Source organism: Blennius ocellaris, assembly GCF_963422515.1.
Source record: "Blennius ocellaris genome assembly, chromosome: 4".
Classification (NCBI taxonomy): Eukaryota; Metazoa; Chordata; class Actinopteri; order Blenniiformes; family Blenniidae; genus Blennius; species Blennius ocellaris.
In genome coordinates, this window is record NC_137653.1 from 27,350,821 (window position 1) to 27,367,924 (window position 17,104).

The 17,104-nt window shown below is 49.5% G+C and overlaps 1 protein-coding gene across 1 annotated transcript in view; it reads left to right on the forward strand.

The window, feature by feature from the left end:
* Nucleotides 1-4,447: 4,447 nt before the first annotated feature.
* The window catches only part of plxnb1b (plexin b1b), a 48,055-nt gene continuing 35,398 nt past the window's right edge, over nucleotides 4,448-17,104 (forward strand). Inside the window, exon 1 of the mRNA XM_080494797.1 lies at nucleotides 4,448-4,488. The gene's annotated coding sequence lies outside the window, so the exon portion shown is untranslated. The remainder of the gene's footprint in view (nucleotides 4,489-17,104) is intronic.

Below are 17,104 nucleotides of genomic sequence, written 5' to 3' on the forward strand. Positions count from 1 at the left end.
AATTGACCGCTCTTATCTGTGTACCCTCGGCAAGACAAGGTGACTTTCTTGGAGCGGAGCAGCCAGAACGCTCACAGCAAGCACAACAAGCTAATCAAATCATGTCGTTTGGCCTTCCTCCTCCTCCTCCTCCTCCTCCTCCTCCTCCATTCTCATCCGTGTATGAACTGTGGCTGAACTTCACATGAATGAGCTATTCGGGACCACTGACTCATTCCAATGATTGTGTCCTCCTCGTTTTAATTTGAAGTCACCTACATTCATCTTCAGCTTCCTGGACAAGCCGAGTTCGGTGCAGAATCTCAATCACGGAGCGTTTCACTGACTCTCCGCAGCTCCACGCTTAAGTCATTTTCATCTCTGGCCTTCTCCTGCCGCCGTCCTGCTCAGGCGGGATTCGGGGCTTTTAGTGAGACCGGGGCTGCTTTTGAAGTTTCTGTCAGAGGTGCTGAGAAAAGGTGAAAAAGTGGGTCACCCCCCCCCCATGGCGGACAATTTTGAAAGGAAAAAGCTAAAAGAAGATTTAAAGTGCAGGAGCTTTAATCAGCTGCTGGTGTGTCCAGTGGGACATTACTGTATGCAAAGAGCTTTCACTTTAATCTTTTAGCTCAACTGTCCAAATTTGTGACGGCAGCTTTGCTCAAGGCCCCTGGGAGTGAAAAGAAGAGGCACAAAACAACAACAAGACACCAGCGTGGAACGTGAGTCCGTGTTCTAGATAAATCCCTATTATGGTTCCTCCGCCGGATGTTGGCCTTCACGGCTTTTTACTGTTTAAATGCTTGAAAGTGAGAGGATGCGTCTCCCGTGGTTGGCAGGAAGACGTCCTGGCCGTGTCCTGCAGACACCAGTGTGACTGGAAGGTGTTTGCTATCACAATGACAGGAACGCTCCTGCTTAGGAAACGACGTGAAGCTTCAGGCTTCAGGGAAGGAAACACGTCACACCTGTGTGGACATCAGCCATTACGCTCTGTGATAATAATGTCCCCGTTCACTTGGAAAGACTCTTTGTTCAAGTTGGAATACGTTTCTAGACGCTGGAATGCCGACAAAAAAATAAGAGAAAATAAACATGACGTTCCTTCGTGATGAAGCTGATTTGCAAACCCCCCCCCCCGTACAGGAGAACGGATTTTCCACAACCACCCGTCCGTCTCCTGGACGAGTGTCTCCTCTTTTTAATCCCTGCTCCTGTGTGAAGCCCATCACGTCGTCCCAAACCCCCCCGAGCTCGGCTCACTGTCATTTACACATCGTCTGGTATCACAACACACACACACATGTGGAATGGATTACTGAAGCGAGAAAGCGCGAAGATATAGACATTTACAGCAAGGAGGTGACTGTGGGAGTGGGGTGGGGGGGGGGCAGTGAGATGAAGAGGGGGATAGATTGGAGCAGACAATGGACAGATTAAGGACAGAGGCCAGATGACACCTCCAGGTGCAGTTAAACACACATGAGGCTGATCAATACGCTGGTCGTCCTCACACACACACACACACACACACACACACACACACACACACACACACACACACACACACACACACACACACACACCCTCAGGGGAGTAAAAGGACAATCTACATCCTACTCCAGCGCCTCCCCCTTCAAAGTAATTTACTCACAGACACCATGCCCCCCCCCCCCCCACCATATTATTTGGGCAACTGCTGGGAAGCATAAATCGGCGTCTATGGCTTGAAGGATTTAATTTAACACGCAGACACAGATTGAGAGGTTCTGCCATCAGGAGAGACTCCAAACTGATTAAACGGAGGACAGGAATGACTCGTCAGGCCAAGTACCATGTTTTTAACACAAAAAGCTCCGCGGTGGCGATATTTACAGACGGACCGACGAGAGTATGAATTGACCTTCAGACCTGAAGAACTTTTGATGAGTGGAGAACCGAAGCCCTGAAACCAAAATCCACTTTGGTGGGTCTTTTTTAGCACGTTCACACTTTGGAGCGGTCCTGCTTCCACACTCTGGCTGCAACAGGCTGAGGGTTCAACTCCCTCAGAGTACCTGACATATCAAACTGAACTTTGGACAAGATTTAGGAATGAAGTAACATTTTGACCTATGTTAAAGTTAAAGGTTTACTTTCACGTTATTAAAAAAAATAATAAAGACGGTTGTCACATGTCATTCATGTTGTTAATAGCAGTTGAGTTGTTGCAGCGAGTAAAGATCCGTGGTTCTCAGACTGTCAAACAGAAGGACGGTGGATCTGTGTGTGTGTGTGTGTGTGTGTGTGTGTGTGTGTGTGTGTGTGTGTGTGTGTGTGTGCGCGCGGCGACAGACGGTGTGAGGCAGACGCAGGGTGTGGTCGCCTTCAAGCAGAGCAAGCCTGTTGTTATGTGGATGTGTGGTTGCAGAAATCCCCGCTGGGTAAGTGCAGGTGTCCAGCCTCACCTGGCTGACTGGGACTCTTTCCTCTGAGCTCAACACCTGAAACCTCAACACACACGTGTGATAAAAGACTTCACGTAGTCACATTTTTAATCCCATCACACGTGAAGTGGACGATCTTCCAGCACTTAACTTTTATCTGCGGGACGGGAACGAAGCAGCCCTCAGTAAGGCCGTGGTCTGCTGCTGCTGCTGAGCCTGTAAATACTGTTTTCTCATGGATCCTGAAGACTGAAGCATCTCAGACGCTGGCTGTGGGACTATGCTGGTCTTCAGCCCGGAGGACACTCTGTTTACACTTCAGTGGAGGAGAAAAACAGCAGCACTTCTAGATCTTTCAGTGGTTTTTTTCTTTCTGTTCACATCCATGCAGAGATGTGTGCTTCAGTCATGGATTTAATGCTGCCTGCAGCTCACCAACAGACCAAACAACCGTCCTGGTTAATATGATCTATAGACCAGCAAAATAGACGCTGTGAGGAGTCACAGTATTTCTCCAGGATAAGGTTCTCTCACGTTAACGACACTGTTTGGATGGACAGTGTCCACCAGAGGAGCGTCTCTGCGCCTCCCACTCTCGTACCAAAACAGTCATTATGCCCAGCTCAGCTTGTGGCTGCGCTTCAGCCTGCAGTCGGCTTGTTAGCTGCTCTTCTCTTGATTCTCACAGCCTGCAGGAGCCCGGGGGGGGGGGGGGGGGGGGGGGGGGGGGGGGCTTCCATTGTGTGCTAATGTGGCTGTCCTCCCCTCGTATTGCTCACACAGTATCAACAAACCCCATCGGACGCCGTTTCCCAGCCTCCTTCTCTCCCCCTCTGTTGCCATGAGGGGAGGACGGGGAGCCCAGTGTGTCCACTGATGCATTGAGATTGCAGCACAACGGTTGGACTGAGTCATAAATCACCGTCCTGACCCGCCGCCCCCCTCAGCCCCCCCCCCCCCCCGTCACACAAACAGGCAGCGGCCAGCCGTCCCCGGGGCTTCGTTAGGACCGGTCGCAGTGGGAGCGCTGGGGACTCTCACTCCATGAATATGGATGTGTGTGAGGAGCAGAAATACATACACACACACACACACACACACTCACACAGAGCTGTGTATCTGCTGCTGGGTAATCTTATTGATCCCATGAGTTAAAGTGGAGCTGCTGCTCCTCACAAGACTCAGATGGATGTGAAGAATCTGGACATCATCAAGGTGTTTTCAAAGCGAACCTCTGCACGTTCAGCTTACATTCCACCAGAAGTGTGTGTGTGTGTGTGTGTGTGTGTGTGTGTGTTACAGCCCTGAGCTGGGTAAACAGTGCCTCTCTGGTGTCAGGATTCTCTACTGCGTTATGTGATTTCAGCCGAAACCTGCATCGTTGTGGAGGCAATCTCCATTTATTTCTAAATAACAGATGACAAAAAGAGCCCATACATAAACCCGCTGTCCATTCCCACAACGTACCAACAAACCTTGCTCTTAGCAGAGGGACCCCCCCCCCCCCCTCCGTGAAGGTTCCACACCATAACTGAGGAGCGGATCAGATTGTCTGTGAATTTAACAATCAAAATAATAACAATAAAATATACATGGTAAGAATACATGCGTATTTAATTGAAAAGCGCTGCTGCACCACTGACCCTGCCGATTTAATGAGTGAGCTCCTGCACTGGGAACCATCAGTTTCCATCGTTTCCAGTGTGTGAAACAGCCGGTGAAGCAAACGTTCCCATCATTTTTTATCTCATTAGTTGATATTTGCATCGCCGGCAGCTTTTCAGTCCAAGTGGAATCATTAAGTTGAGGGGAGGCGGCTAATTTGACCACGCCGTGTCCGTTTGTGGACACATCAGTATTCCACACGTGTCTTTGTGTGTTCATGTGTTCAGCCGGTGCCGTCCTCTGCTTCCTCCTTCACTACACTGAGGCTTACGGGCTGCTTTCTAACGGGACGCTCTTCTCCCCACACTGCAGAGGTCACATCTCTGATGGCCATGTTTTATCTTCCTGTTTAGATCCCCCACCCCCCAGGAGCCCCCTCTGGTCGTCTGGAGCTCGGAGGCGAGCATCAGTGGATCAGGTGAGTGTCTCTGCTGGTTCCTGCCCCCCCCCCCCCCCCAGTGGACCCACTGTCACTCTGAGCTGGTTTGGATGTGACGGATGCTCCCACTGTAATGAGCAGCGGGTGGTTGCTGACCTCTGACCTGTGCTGCATGATGATTGATGACACAGTTCAGAGTGGAGGTGAGCGGCTCCACGGAGGCTTTCTGGGTTTCTCTCCTTTATCAGAGCCTCTGCTGTGACCAGTAAAGTCTGCATTAGGTTTGGTGCATTTGCTCGTTTTCTCAAGTTTGAAAAGAGATTATGATATATTACTATATCAGTGTTTGTAAGAACAGATATATGGAGAATAGATGGAGTCTCCTCTAGAATAATAGTAAGAGATGAGGGTGTGGAGGTGTGCAGAGAGAAGCAGATGATGAGACGATACCTCTGCAATGAGAACAAGCTGCAGTGAACACATTTGATTAATGCTGCAGAATCTCTTTAGTTTAGTGTATTCTGAACACAGACGTGTTGTTTCATCCACCTCGTCTGGACTCTATCCAAAGTGTTGCCGTCCTGAGCCAATCAGTCCACTAACTTACTGTGATGTGCACGTTAGAATTAAAGTGTGTGTTTCCAGTGAGTGTCTCTGCGTTGTAAATGGTAAAGATTTATATAGCGCCTTCTAACCACACTGAGGTAGTCCCAAAGCGCTTTACATATCAGCTCACTCACCCATTCACGCTCACATTCACACACCAATGGGACAGAGCTGCCATGCAAGGCGCTAATGAACCACTGGGAGCAATTTAGGGTTCAGTGTCTTGCCCAAGGACAATTCGACACATAGACCGGTGTAGACTGGGATCGAACCTCCGACCTCTCACTCCGAAGACGACCACTTTACCACCTGAGCCACGGTCGCCCCATTGACGTTTAACGGTCGCCCCACCCGTTGTGTGCAGAAGGTGCGGTAGTGAGGAGACCCGTCCGGTCTGCACAGACCTCCCTTCACGTCGGCCTCAGACGGCCACTGCAGCCCTGGACCGCTGTTGTTAAAGTCGCTCGGCGGATGCACACATCTGTCTTTAAAAAGCCATCGCGCCACTGAAAATAGCCCCCGCAGTGATTTAGCGTCCACCCGGAGCCACCAAACAGCCTGACCGTTGTGACCTGGGAGTGTCTGTAGAACACTGCTCCGCCGTGTCCCTCCACAACAACACGCCTCCGCCCAGGCCAGACACACACATACATTCCCCCAGACCTTTTCAAATCTTTCCACTGCCTGTTCTCGTGTGTCAGAGAAATACTTTACAGGCCTGTTCGTTCTGGTTCACCTTTAAATGTCTGCTGTCGGCTGCAGGTTTTACTGTGTGATCACAGCAGGGGGGCCGGGGGGGGAGGCCTAGTGTATCCCGGTGTGAGTGTGAAAGTCTTTGTGGTGAGGGAACGAAGGAGCAGCAGGGAGAGACTGTGAATCTTCTCCCAGCCTCATTGTCCCAGACACCGTCTGTCTAATCCACCTCCGTTTTAAAATGTGATGCTTACAGTCCTATGGGTGGATGGAGGGAGTGCACTCACTGAGCAAAGGCTCTGAAGCTGTTTTCACACTGGAGGCACTAATCCTGCCCCCTCGTGGTGGTGGGGGGGGGGGGGGGGGGGGGAGGGGATCAGCTGACCTCTGTGCTGGGATTGGGTGCTGGTTGGACTCTGTATCACGTGGTAAACATTGGCCAGGATGAATCTTGTAAAAAAAATGTATTGATGAAGGATATTTCACTGTGAAAGTGTCTCTACATCCCAGTTGAAGAATTCTCTGGGTCACAGAAGCTCCAGCAAACCTCTGGTTTCCACGTGTTTTCACTGATGGTCAACAACCATCGTGACCACGGAGACATTTCAGCCGACTTTCCTCCAAATCCATTTGTCTGGAGGTGCAAAACATCCACATCTATCTCAGTATCATGAACCTGTGTGGTAGGATGTTTTTCTAAATCAACAAAAGATTAGTACATGTTGCCACAGAACCGACACTGGCTGCTGGCCTTTTGTTGTCTTTGAGTTTCATCCATTTCCAGTGTTTCAGTAACTGGAGCTGTGAGCCGTCCATGGAAGTGACAGTTTAATGAAGACTTCCTGTAGGAGAACATTAGTTTGTCATCATGGAGCATTGATGACTAACAACATGAAATCTTTAGGATGAGTCGGGTCGTTAATATAAGCTTTTCTTCTCTTCATCAAGAAAACAGTTGATTTACATGGCGGGAGGTCATTTTTTCCTCGCCCTTGCTCTGTGAGCGATGCATACGGCGTACCAGCATGCTGTGCTCTCGCCAGCAGCAGCTTTGTTTTTCGGGGCCTGTCCACCTTGGTGGCCCAAACCACAATCACAATGGCAGGTCCGGCCTTCAGGGCGGTCCGGCGTGTCGCGCCCCCACGGCCACATCATGCTGATGTTCCCTCGCCGTCGCTGTCGTGGCGTGACGCTACATTATGTGACTCACATTCAGTCCACCTCCGACCAGAGGCTGGCTGGGCCGTGGCTCCTGCTCCTGGAGGGAAGGCAGGACCAGCATGACGCTGCTCGCCTCCAAGAGGAATCCCATTCATTTCACAGAGCTCGGTGAAGAGAAGTGGCCGGCTGCAGGTCTCTGCAGAACGTTTGTCCTCCACTGCCTCTGGAGACGTCTGGAAACCAACACCACCGAACGTCTCCGTCTCTGTGGGTCTTTGAAGCATTGAAGACTGTCTGAAGCAAAGCTGTGTGTTGTTAAAAAAACCCGACAAGGTCAGCTTGATCATTATGTAAATGTAGTGCTTGAAAGAGGATTGTCACCTTGGCTGGTCAGGATGGAGGTTTCTACATTAGGGTTAGTAATCTTACCCCACCAGCTGAGAGCGAACTCACAACGTGGTGCACGCTGACTGATTCCAGTGTGAATGAGACGTTCACGCTTCCTGCTGTTATGGCTTGACTTCACGTCTGGCTTGTCACTGTGTAGGGTCTGGTGTGGCTCCCAGCTGGAGGGCTCTGGAAGCTGCAGAGGAGCTGGAAACACGTCTGCCCTCCACCTCCAGCAGCACAATAACAGTGTTCAGCCACCCCCACCCCCACCACCAACCCCCAACCCATCTCCTCTGCAGGGTGGGTTCACATCTCCAGCAGTGCTCCTCGCACACTTTTAGTGCCTCACTCTTACCTCTGCATGTTGTGTAATGAATCTGGCTCCAAAAGCAACATGCACACACATACACACACACACACACACACACACACACATGCACACACGCCTCTTTTACCGAGGCAACACTATGGAAAAGCAGCATTCACTCCACAGGAGCACAAAGAGGCTCTTTGTGTCCGGCTGTGTTTTCCTTCCAACACGTCCAGAGAGGAGCATGCAACACAGCAGGCGCACCAACACTCCCCTCGCCCCCCCTGCACTGCCCTCCTCAGTGGCCCTGCAGCCACAGAAAGGACTCTTTATAAACCTGCAGGTCTGCTCGGCCCTTCAGGAGGCCATGTTCTGCAAAAACCACCCCCCCATGAACACTGCCTTTAATGTTCTCCTCAGGTGTGTGTGTGTGTGTGTGTGTGTGTGTGTGTGTGTGTGTGTTTCACATGTGTGACCATACATGTGATAAAAACATGTATGGTAGGAAAAACCTCATCTGAGATGATTTGACTTGTTCTCCTGGAGGGTTCATGTGTTATGTGTTTATTCTCAGTGTTTCTGAGCTTTGATAATAATCTGTAAACTTTCCATTGGGACATGGGGAAGTTTGCAGTTTTTAAACACACACAGACACACACACACACAGACTTACCTTGTGTCTCAGGAAGCAGGAATCATGTCTCCATTCAAGCCCTGCATGTAACGTAAACACGTCGTCCAATCGGGTTCAGACCGTGTTGATTAAAAGATCTTGTTTCTCTTTATCATTTCAACATCAAACATGGAGCACACCTGGAATCACACCTGGAACCACACTGACACCAGGAGTTTTGTGTGTTCATAATAGAAGCCACACAACCGGTTAGAGCAGGGGTGTGAAACTGATTCCAGTTGAGGGGCCACATCAACCTGATCTGACCTCTGGAGGCCCAGAGTCACATGACGGCCGGATTAGATCCTCTGGCGGCCCGGTTCTGGCCCCCGGGCCGCATGTTTGACACCCCTGGGTTAGAGGTTAGTTTATCAGCCTCAGTGAAGGTTGCTCCGTTAAATAAAAGACGAGTGCTTGATTAGTATGAAATGATTCAATTGAAAATTGAAGGGCTAACGAAAACGATGAAAACTGTGCAAAAGAACGGACAAAGCAGAATGAAGCTCCCCAACAGGATATTAACCCTCTTTCTCTTTTCCCTTTTGCTTTTAATTTTCTTTCTTTATCTTTTGTTCTTTCTTTTTCCTATTTGTCCTATCTCTGGCTAGGTTGTGTTAACTTCAGTTCCATTTATTCAGGATAAACTGTTGTTCTGTCGGTTTGTGTTGAAAATAAAATAAAAATTTAACACTAAAGTGGGGAAAAAATAGACAATTACAACCAACTTAAAAAAAAAAAGAAAGACAGTCGTATGAAGAAGAGCAATGTGCAATAAAAAAAAAAAAAAAAAAGGTAAGCTGTCCCATCTCCTGTGCAAAACCTCATGAGACCAGTGGGTCTGTGGAGAAGTCCCCCAGACAAAGGCCAGGCGTATCACACCGAGCACATCAGCACAAATGATGACATGTTTAAAAGCTCACTATCTAAAGGAGGAGCGTCGTTGCGCTGCCGGTGTACGTCGAGCCCCTTTCAGATCAGACGAGTGATCTGGGAGAATGTAAGTGGATGAAGAGGAAAGCCTCCCACGGCCTGCAGTGTTCCGCTGACATCAGGGTTTCCATGTGTTTGTGTTCATGTGTGCCCGTGCCCCCCCCTCCACCCCCCCATCTAACCCCGTCCATCTGCCCGCCTGCGTTTCCTCTCCCACTCCTTCTAATAATAGAATGTTTTTTGTTCTGGGATGCCACAGTCGTGATGTTGGTGCTTGATGAAAGTCCAAATATTAGTGTTTCTCCTCGCGGCTTCTCTGTCTGTCCCTCTGAGGCTCCTGTAGGTCCGTCCCCCTCACACACTCTGGACCCGGGACGCCCCCAGCCTGCCTCCTTTACGACCTCAGTTAACCTGAACTGAGGAGGTGCAGAGCCCAGGGAGGGGTCCTGCTCAGGGGCCCACAGTGGGATTGGAACCTGCAGTACTTCCAATCCACAGTCCATTTCTCTGACCTCCAGACCACCACTGCCTAAGATCACATGTTGTGTTTTGCTTTGATAGGATTATTATTATTATTGATGTTGTTTAACGTTTTAGCCTTCTTAAAATAACTGTTCTGGTGGATTGGTCTGTGCTAATCGTCACCACTTCCTCAAAGTGTTGATGGTCTGACCATCCGTCACGCACAAACCAGAGCATGAGTGAGTTCAGTGTTTGAGGCGGTTGTTGGATGTGTGTTTAGAGACATTGGGACTCTGGACCAGCTAGAATCAGTGTGTTTATTTATGTGTGTGAAGGACAGGCTGGCTGGTGTTTCTTACATCACAACTTTGAATCATTTCAACACTGAGTGAAAGACGAGCCGTCTGTTTATAAGGACGTGTCTGAATGTCCTGGTGTCCCACTGACGGAGTCAGTGTCTTTACGTTGTGATTGTCCTCTGCTGGGACGACGGCTGCTGGCTCGTTGGAGCTTCTGACTCGTGTCCTCGTCCAATTCTTTGTCATATCTTGGTTTAACAACAGCGCCGTGTTATTCATTCATATAAACAGTTGAACTCTATTGAAAGCCTCTGAGCTGTGCTCCCCAGCTGTCCAGTGACAGGAATCACCTGAACACAGGAGGAGGAGACGGAGAGTGAGCCTCCCCGCTCAGGAGTGTTGAGCTCAGTGTGTTCAGGGGGAGGAACTCCTGCAGGCTGCTGAATGAACTGTATATGTTGAACACGTTAGTCCATGCATCTCTCAGGTTGTGCTGCCGGTTGTCGTCCTGGTGGTCTGATGAGAGCTTCTCTGTCGTCTTCTCATTGTCTCATCTTATTTAAGAGGCGGTGGGTTCCAGTTATCACCTCCAGATGGATCTCCTCTGCGTATGTTCTACAATATGTTCATAATGAAGCCACATGTGGCCAGTGTCTGGCATTACTGATAAATACTTTTATTTTTAGCCACTCAGTTTTCTTACATGTCAGCATCCTGACTTGAATGTTCTGCGGTGCAGCACTCCTGGTATAGTATACTCTTATTAAGTACACGCAGCTTGTAGCCACAGCAGAGGTTTCTCATGTTTCTGTCCTTGGAGACTCCAGACGGCGTGAGGAAAGGCCCTCCTGGACCACACTCAGAGAGGCAGAGTAACGAGCTCCACCTCGGTGGTCGTCCCCTTTCCACATATAAAGACATCATCAAGGACGTATTAAAGCGCGCCGGCGTCCTTGATTCATGGAGCGATAAAGTGTTGACCGGCCAGCAGGGCGGGGCTTAACGGCACGCGAAGGGACGGCGTGCAAAGAAGGTGAAGCAGAGAATGACAAGTCCTCTCTGCTCTCCGTCTGGGGCCTTCTGGGTCGGGGCGTGGCTCTCCGGGGGGGGTTTGTCGGGGCGTGGCTCTCCGGGGGGGTTTGTCGGGGCCTCCCCGGGTCCGGTGGGCTGCCGGGTACCGGAGTGGCGGGGTGGTACTGCGGGCCCCCCCACAACAGCTCCATTCACATCCAGAGGACAAAACACACACACACACACACACACACTTCCACTCCTCATTGATGAGATTAGCTGCTGATTTTTCTTATTTTCTGCTGTTGTTCTTTCAACTATCAAAATCATGTTTGTTTGGTTTTTTTTGTTCTTTGTTTTGTGTCCTTTTGTTTTTGCTTTTGCTATCATTGTTGTGATTGTTTTGGTTTTTGCTCTGTCGTTGCTCAGGCTGGTTTAATCTCATGGCAGTTGGAAAATATTTGGATCACTGTGATTACTGTATTTAAAAAAACAAACAAAAAAAATAATATATATATATATATATAGCAATAACAAGGGTATTGGATGTATATCCCCACCCAGTCCATCTGTCTTTCCTCTCCTCTCCTCTCCTCTCTCCTCTCTCCTCTCTCCTCTCTCCTCTCTCCTCTCTCCTCTCTCCTCTCTCCTCTCTCCTCTCTCCTCTCTCCTCTCTCCTCTCCGCTCTCCTCCTCTCTCCTCTCTCCTCTCTCCTCTCTCCTCTCCCCTCTCTCCTCTCTCCTCCTCTCCTCCTCTCCTCCTCTCCTCTCTCCTCTCTCCTCTCCCCTCCTCTCCTCTCTCCTCCTCTCCTCTCCTCTCCTCTCCTCCTCTCCCCTCTCCCCTCCTCTCTCCCCTCTCCTCTCCTCTCCCCTCTCCCCTCCTCTCTCCCCTCTCCTCTCCTCTCCCCTCCTCCCCTGGTTTCTACCAAGGTTTCTTCCTGTTAGAGGGAGTTTTTCTTCCCTCAGTCACAAACAAACCTGCTGCTCATGTTTTTCTGTTTTCTCTATAAAAGCACATTGGAATGATAAAAAAAAGAGTGACAAGTCGGCCATGTTGCAGTTCTCCTTATTTATTGTACACTGCCCATGTTCTTCGGTTCAGATTTCCTTGGACATGTTTGGAGGTTGCGGAGTGTGTGTGTGTGTGTGTTTCCTGGCTGTGAGTGGAGGTAGAGCGACTGTAGTGACTGACGTGTGTCCGTGTCACCCTGCCGGTGGTGTTTGGCGTCAAGCCGCCACTCCTCAGATGGAGCCCTTGTTAAACCGGGCCGCTCTTCGCCCCGCCGTCACTTCCCTCGCGCTCGGCTGACTGACACCATGCATGCCTGGGAGCAGAGACCCACTTCTACACTCCGCTGCACCCAGACATGAGGCACATTACACACAGATTTGTTGAAGCGAGGACGGCAGACGGCACGGTTTCTTTTCTTTTCTACTTCTACCACCGTCAGCTGTGGGTTATTGTGCCATTCATCATCAATCTCTGAAGTACATCATTACATGAAGTAGAAACGTGGAGTTCAGAAAGATGGTGAGGATATCCAGACACCCTGAAGTGTTGAGGAGCTGAAGTCTGGCTGGAGAAAGCAATAATGACCACTTTGACTACATCTTGGTGAAATATAGTCATTTTGAATAGATGTAGAAGGTCTCTGAATAATTTAGTGGTCAGTTGTTGAACTCGTGTTCCTCCATTAAAGGTCACGTCTTGCGTCTGGAGTTGCTTCCTCGTCGGCGCTTCTGATCGGGCCGGCCTCCAGCTGCAGGGGCGGCCCGGGGCTGGTCGGAGGGACGGCCACCACCAGCCCCTCGACCTCCCGCTCTCACTCTCAGGCCAAGACTCCTGCATGCTTTCTGATAACGTGTGCATAGTGGGCCTCACCATAATCGGCATGTGAACACACACACACACACACACACTCTTTGCTTCTCACACGGTTGGAGTCCTGGTTGTTCTCTGTTGTATTGTTATCATGTCGTCAATATTTGCTCCCCTAAAAGGACCTGAACAAGTTTTCTATAGAAAAATCAAAGCTGCATGAGCCTGGGTTGATTTCCTAGTAACGTCTAGTCCAGGTCAGGATCACCACCATCCTCTCCCTCTCCGTGAGAATAAAGTGAGAAGGGGTGGACCCAGAATCTTATATCCTGATAATATATATAATATATATATCCACCAATATAGTATTTTTTTCTTACAATCCTTATATATTTAAAAAAAGAAAAAGTTTGTCTTTTCATGGCTTGGTGCATTTAAGGTAACGTTAGAGCTTTGTCGCATTTTCTCGCTGCCTGTTGACTATTTTTCAATGCCGTGTCTTTAGCTGTCCACTGCATGTTCTGCAGGTCACACTTGTCTGGTCGCCGTCTGACTTTTTAAACCCGAACCAAACGATGGCATTTTCGCTTTCCCTGTTTTCGGCGCCAATTCTTCTTGAAGTTCGGTTTCTGCATCCAAGTCTTCAGGAAAGTCAGTGGTGATGCCGTATTTGGTTCACAGCCTTCACACGTGCTTTGCGTGTGGAGTCTGAATGAGGTTTTCAGTGATGCTGCGGCGGTCGGACGAAACGTCGTTGGACATTTTGAGCATTGGGCCGTATGTCCTCCCTCCACTGCAGCAGGACGTACAGACCTGTTAGAACAGAACATACTACGTTCCAACACTCTCTTCTTCAACTTAGAGACGTGTTCACTTATCACAGTTTCCTTACAATTTTCAGCTTGAGCATCCAGTGGAATATATATCAAAGTTGTCATTTGGACTTCAATGTCAGCATGTTGCTGAGGCTGGTAGGGCTGATGCATCGTCACAGCTGCTCACAGAAGAAGGAACCACGGCGTGACGAAGGGGCACGTCAGTGGGGCAATTCCATGTGAACGGGCAGCGATGTAAAGGAGTGGGCGGCCGTCAGGGCTTCATAAACACACCGCCACAGCTGCCCGACACACACGTTCACGTGTTCCAGTTAAAAGGTGAGCCGCTGCGTTCGACGCCACACTAACCGTCTCATATGGAGCGCGTCTCAATAGTCCAGCCGACTAGTAACAAAAGCATATTTTAGCCAGCTGTCGCAGGTGGAAAATGCAGTATTTTACGACGGCCCGGATCTGGCTGTTAATTTTTAAGTCCAGATCCACTCTGGCGCCAAGACTAGTAACGATTGGCTTTGAAAACTGGGCCAAATAACACAGATGTCTGGAGTGTGTCACCAACAACCATCTCTTCCAGCTGAATTCTGTTCTTTTTTTCATCCTAAATCTTTGTAATCATTTCTTTTTCTCCGACAAAGTAATGCAGTGCCTTCCTCACATGTTTGACCTGCGTCTGGAGTCTTCCTCACGGCGCCGTCTGACTTGTGACGAGGCGTCTGTTTTTATCAAGCGACCGTCCTGACAGCTCTGTCAGAATGTGGCCCTCCTGCCGTCTGATGGCCTCTGGAGGATGGAGTCCCAGGTGTGAGAGAGGGTGGAGGGCCCCCCCCGTCCCGGGTGGGTCCAGGAAGCCATCGAAATCAGAAAGCAGACAACCTAGTGAAGGAGAGAGAACAATGTGGTAGTGAAGTAGTCAATTGGGCCGTCTCTGTGTCGGTATCGTGAACGACTGGTCACCTCCTCCAGTGTAACTCTCTGCTGTCCAGGTATGACTTGTCTTTTGTCCCGGTGCAACCTGTCCCGGTGTAACCTATCAGCTGTCTGGGTGTCTCGTCTACCACTGATCATATCCAAAGTGTTGCTTCATGTGTTGGTGCAGTTTAATATCTAAAGGCAATGATATTGTATACAAGAAATGAATAATGGTGGAAGCTTTCAAAGATGGTGTTTTTGACACCTCGGGTCATGCTGCCTCTGATTGGTCCTCCTTCATCTCAACACTGGTGATGTCACCAGTCATCGTTGACGGTCTTCTTTCTAAAAGCACTACTCTTGTTCATTGACAGGCATTCAGTTCAACTTTATTTAAATAGCACCAAATACAACACAGTAATTTCGAGGTGCTTTTAACAGAGAGAAGAGAAAAACCCAACATATCCACATGAGCAGCAGGTTTATTTGTGACTGTGGAAAGAAAAACTCCCTGTAACAGGAAGAAACCTTTGTAGAAACCAGACTCAGAGGTGGAGGAGAGGAGAGAGGAGAAGACAGAGATATAGATCGGGTGGGGAGATACAAACCTTGATTCGGGTATTTGGTGAGAAACAGACCCTGGTGCTGAGAGAGAGGGAGAGAGAGAGAGATGCTGGAAGGGGGTAGTGTCATGAAGCAGCCCTAACTGTAGCTTTAGTGAATAGAAAAGGTTTAAGTCTGGTCTTAAAAGTAGAGAGTGTTTCAGCCTCCCTAACTCAAACTGGGATCTGCTTCTACAAGACGGGAGCTTGAGAGCTGAAGGTTCCGCCTCCATTCTACTTGTGCCTCCCATTCTAGGCTTCTGTGGATTCAGACCTCTGGTACTTTGACTGTGACACACTTGGTGTTTGGGAGTCAGAAGGCCGTGATGTTCACACTGTTAGTGAGGATGTTCCTGGCACAGATTTCTAAATGAGACCAGTAGTCGTGAGCAGCTCTGTGGTGTGCAGACTGACTGATGTAGATCTCAACAGTTCCAACGTCTGTGAGTTGGGCAGCATGGAATCCTTCAGACGAGGAGCAGCAGTGATGGGTAGTGTCTGAGCGGAGGCACGTCCAGATGTCCATCGTCTCTGCTGTCCAGCTTCAACCCCGGTCACTCATGACTGCTTTCTACAGGCTCATAAATTTTAACAACCATGGGAACTTCCTTCACCCACCCAGCGACAAGTGGCGCACACACACACACACACACACACACACACACACACACACACACACACACACACACACACACACACACACACACACACACACACACACACACACACACACACACACACACACACACACACACACACACACACACACACACACACACACACACACACACACACACACACACACACACCTGGCCATGTGGTGGTGGACTTCGTCCCTGGAAGGACTGAGAGACTTTTAGGCCATGATTTTTGGAGGATGTTTTCCTCCTCCTCCTCCCACTCCTCCTCCTCCTCCTCCTCCCACTCCTCCTCCTCCTCCTCCTCCTCCCACTCCATCTTCGTTCAGTGTGAAGTCCGTCAGCTGAGGAGGAATGTGCTCCTTGAGATGGGCGGCCGTTGTTAAGCTTTCCTCTATAAATAGCTTGTTGTCAGTGGGCCAGCCGGGGCCGTCCGGCTCCAGCCAACTGATGCAGAGAGGAAGCAGCCAAGTGTGTTCTGTCTCACTCATGTTCATGTTCATGTTCATGTTCATGTCTAGAGCGGCGCTCCACATCTCGTAGGTTTCCTCGTGTTTCTTAGCAAACCAATGTCAGACCCTAATGTTGGCTTTGAGACTGTTACACTCGTCAAAGAGCCACTTATTTCACTTAAAGACGAGATGGAACATGTGTCAAATCAGTGATTAAAAATGGATTTGTTCATTATTGAATTTGGATTCAGTTTAAGCATATTGCCAATATATGTCATGGAGATTTCAATACAGACAAATTGTATTGTGAAAGCAGAGTGCCGCCTCCAGAGACTTGATTTAAAAGAGTAAGACCCTCCCTTCTGTCCTCCCCACCACCTCCAACCTGTTGACCGGAGCACCAGCAGACACTTGTTGCCCCGTGCTGCCTGTGGTTCGTCTGTTAACTCGTCCCACAAGCAGCTGCTGCAGGAACGGCGGCTCAGCGCTCGTCTTGCAGCTCAGCTGCTCCACAGCAGCTTCCCTCGGCTCGCTGCAGACGCTGGTGGAGGGAACAGCTTGGAAGCAGCTCCTGCAAACAATTCGTGGCTGCAGAGGCAGCCGCTGGAGGTGTGTGTGTGTGTGTGTGTGTGTGTGTGTGTGTGTGTGTGTGTGTGTGTGTGTGTGTGTGTGTGTGTGTGTGTGTGTGTGTGTGTGTGTGTGTGTGTGTGTGTGTGTGTGTGTGTGTGTGTGTGTGTGTGTGTGTGTGTGTGTGTGTGTGTGTGTGTTGATGCTCAGTCATGTCACTAATTAGAGCCCTACTTTGTTTCCTCCCCCTTGTTATGTGAGTGAGTGGGCTCTGAATGGAGCACTGTAATTATTGGTG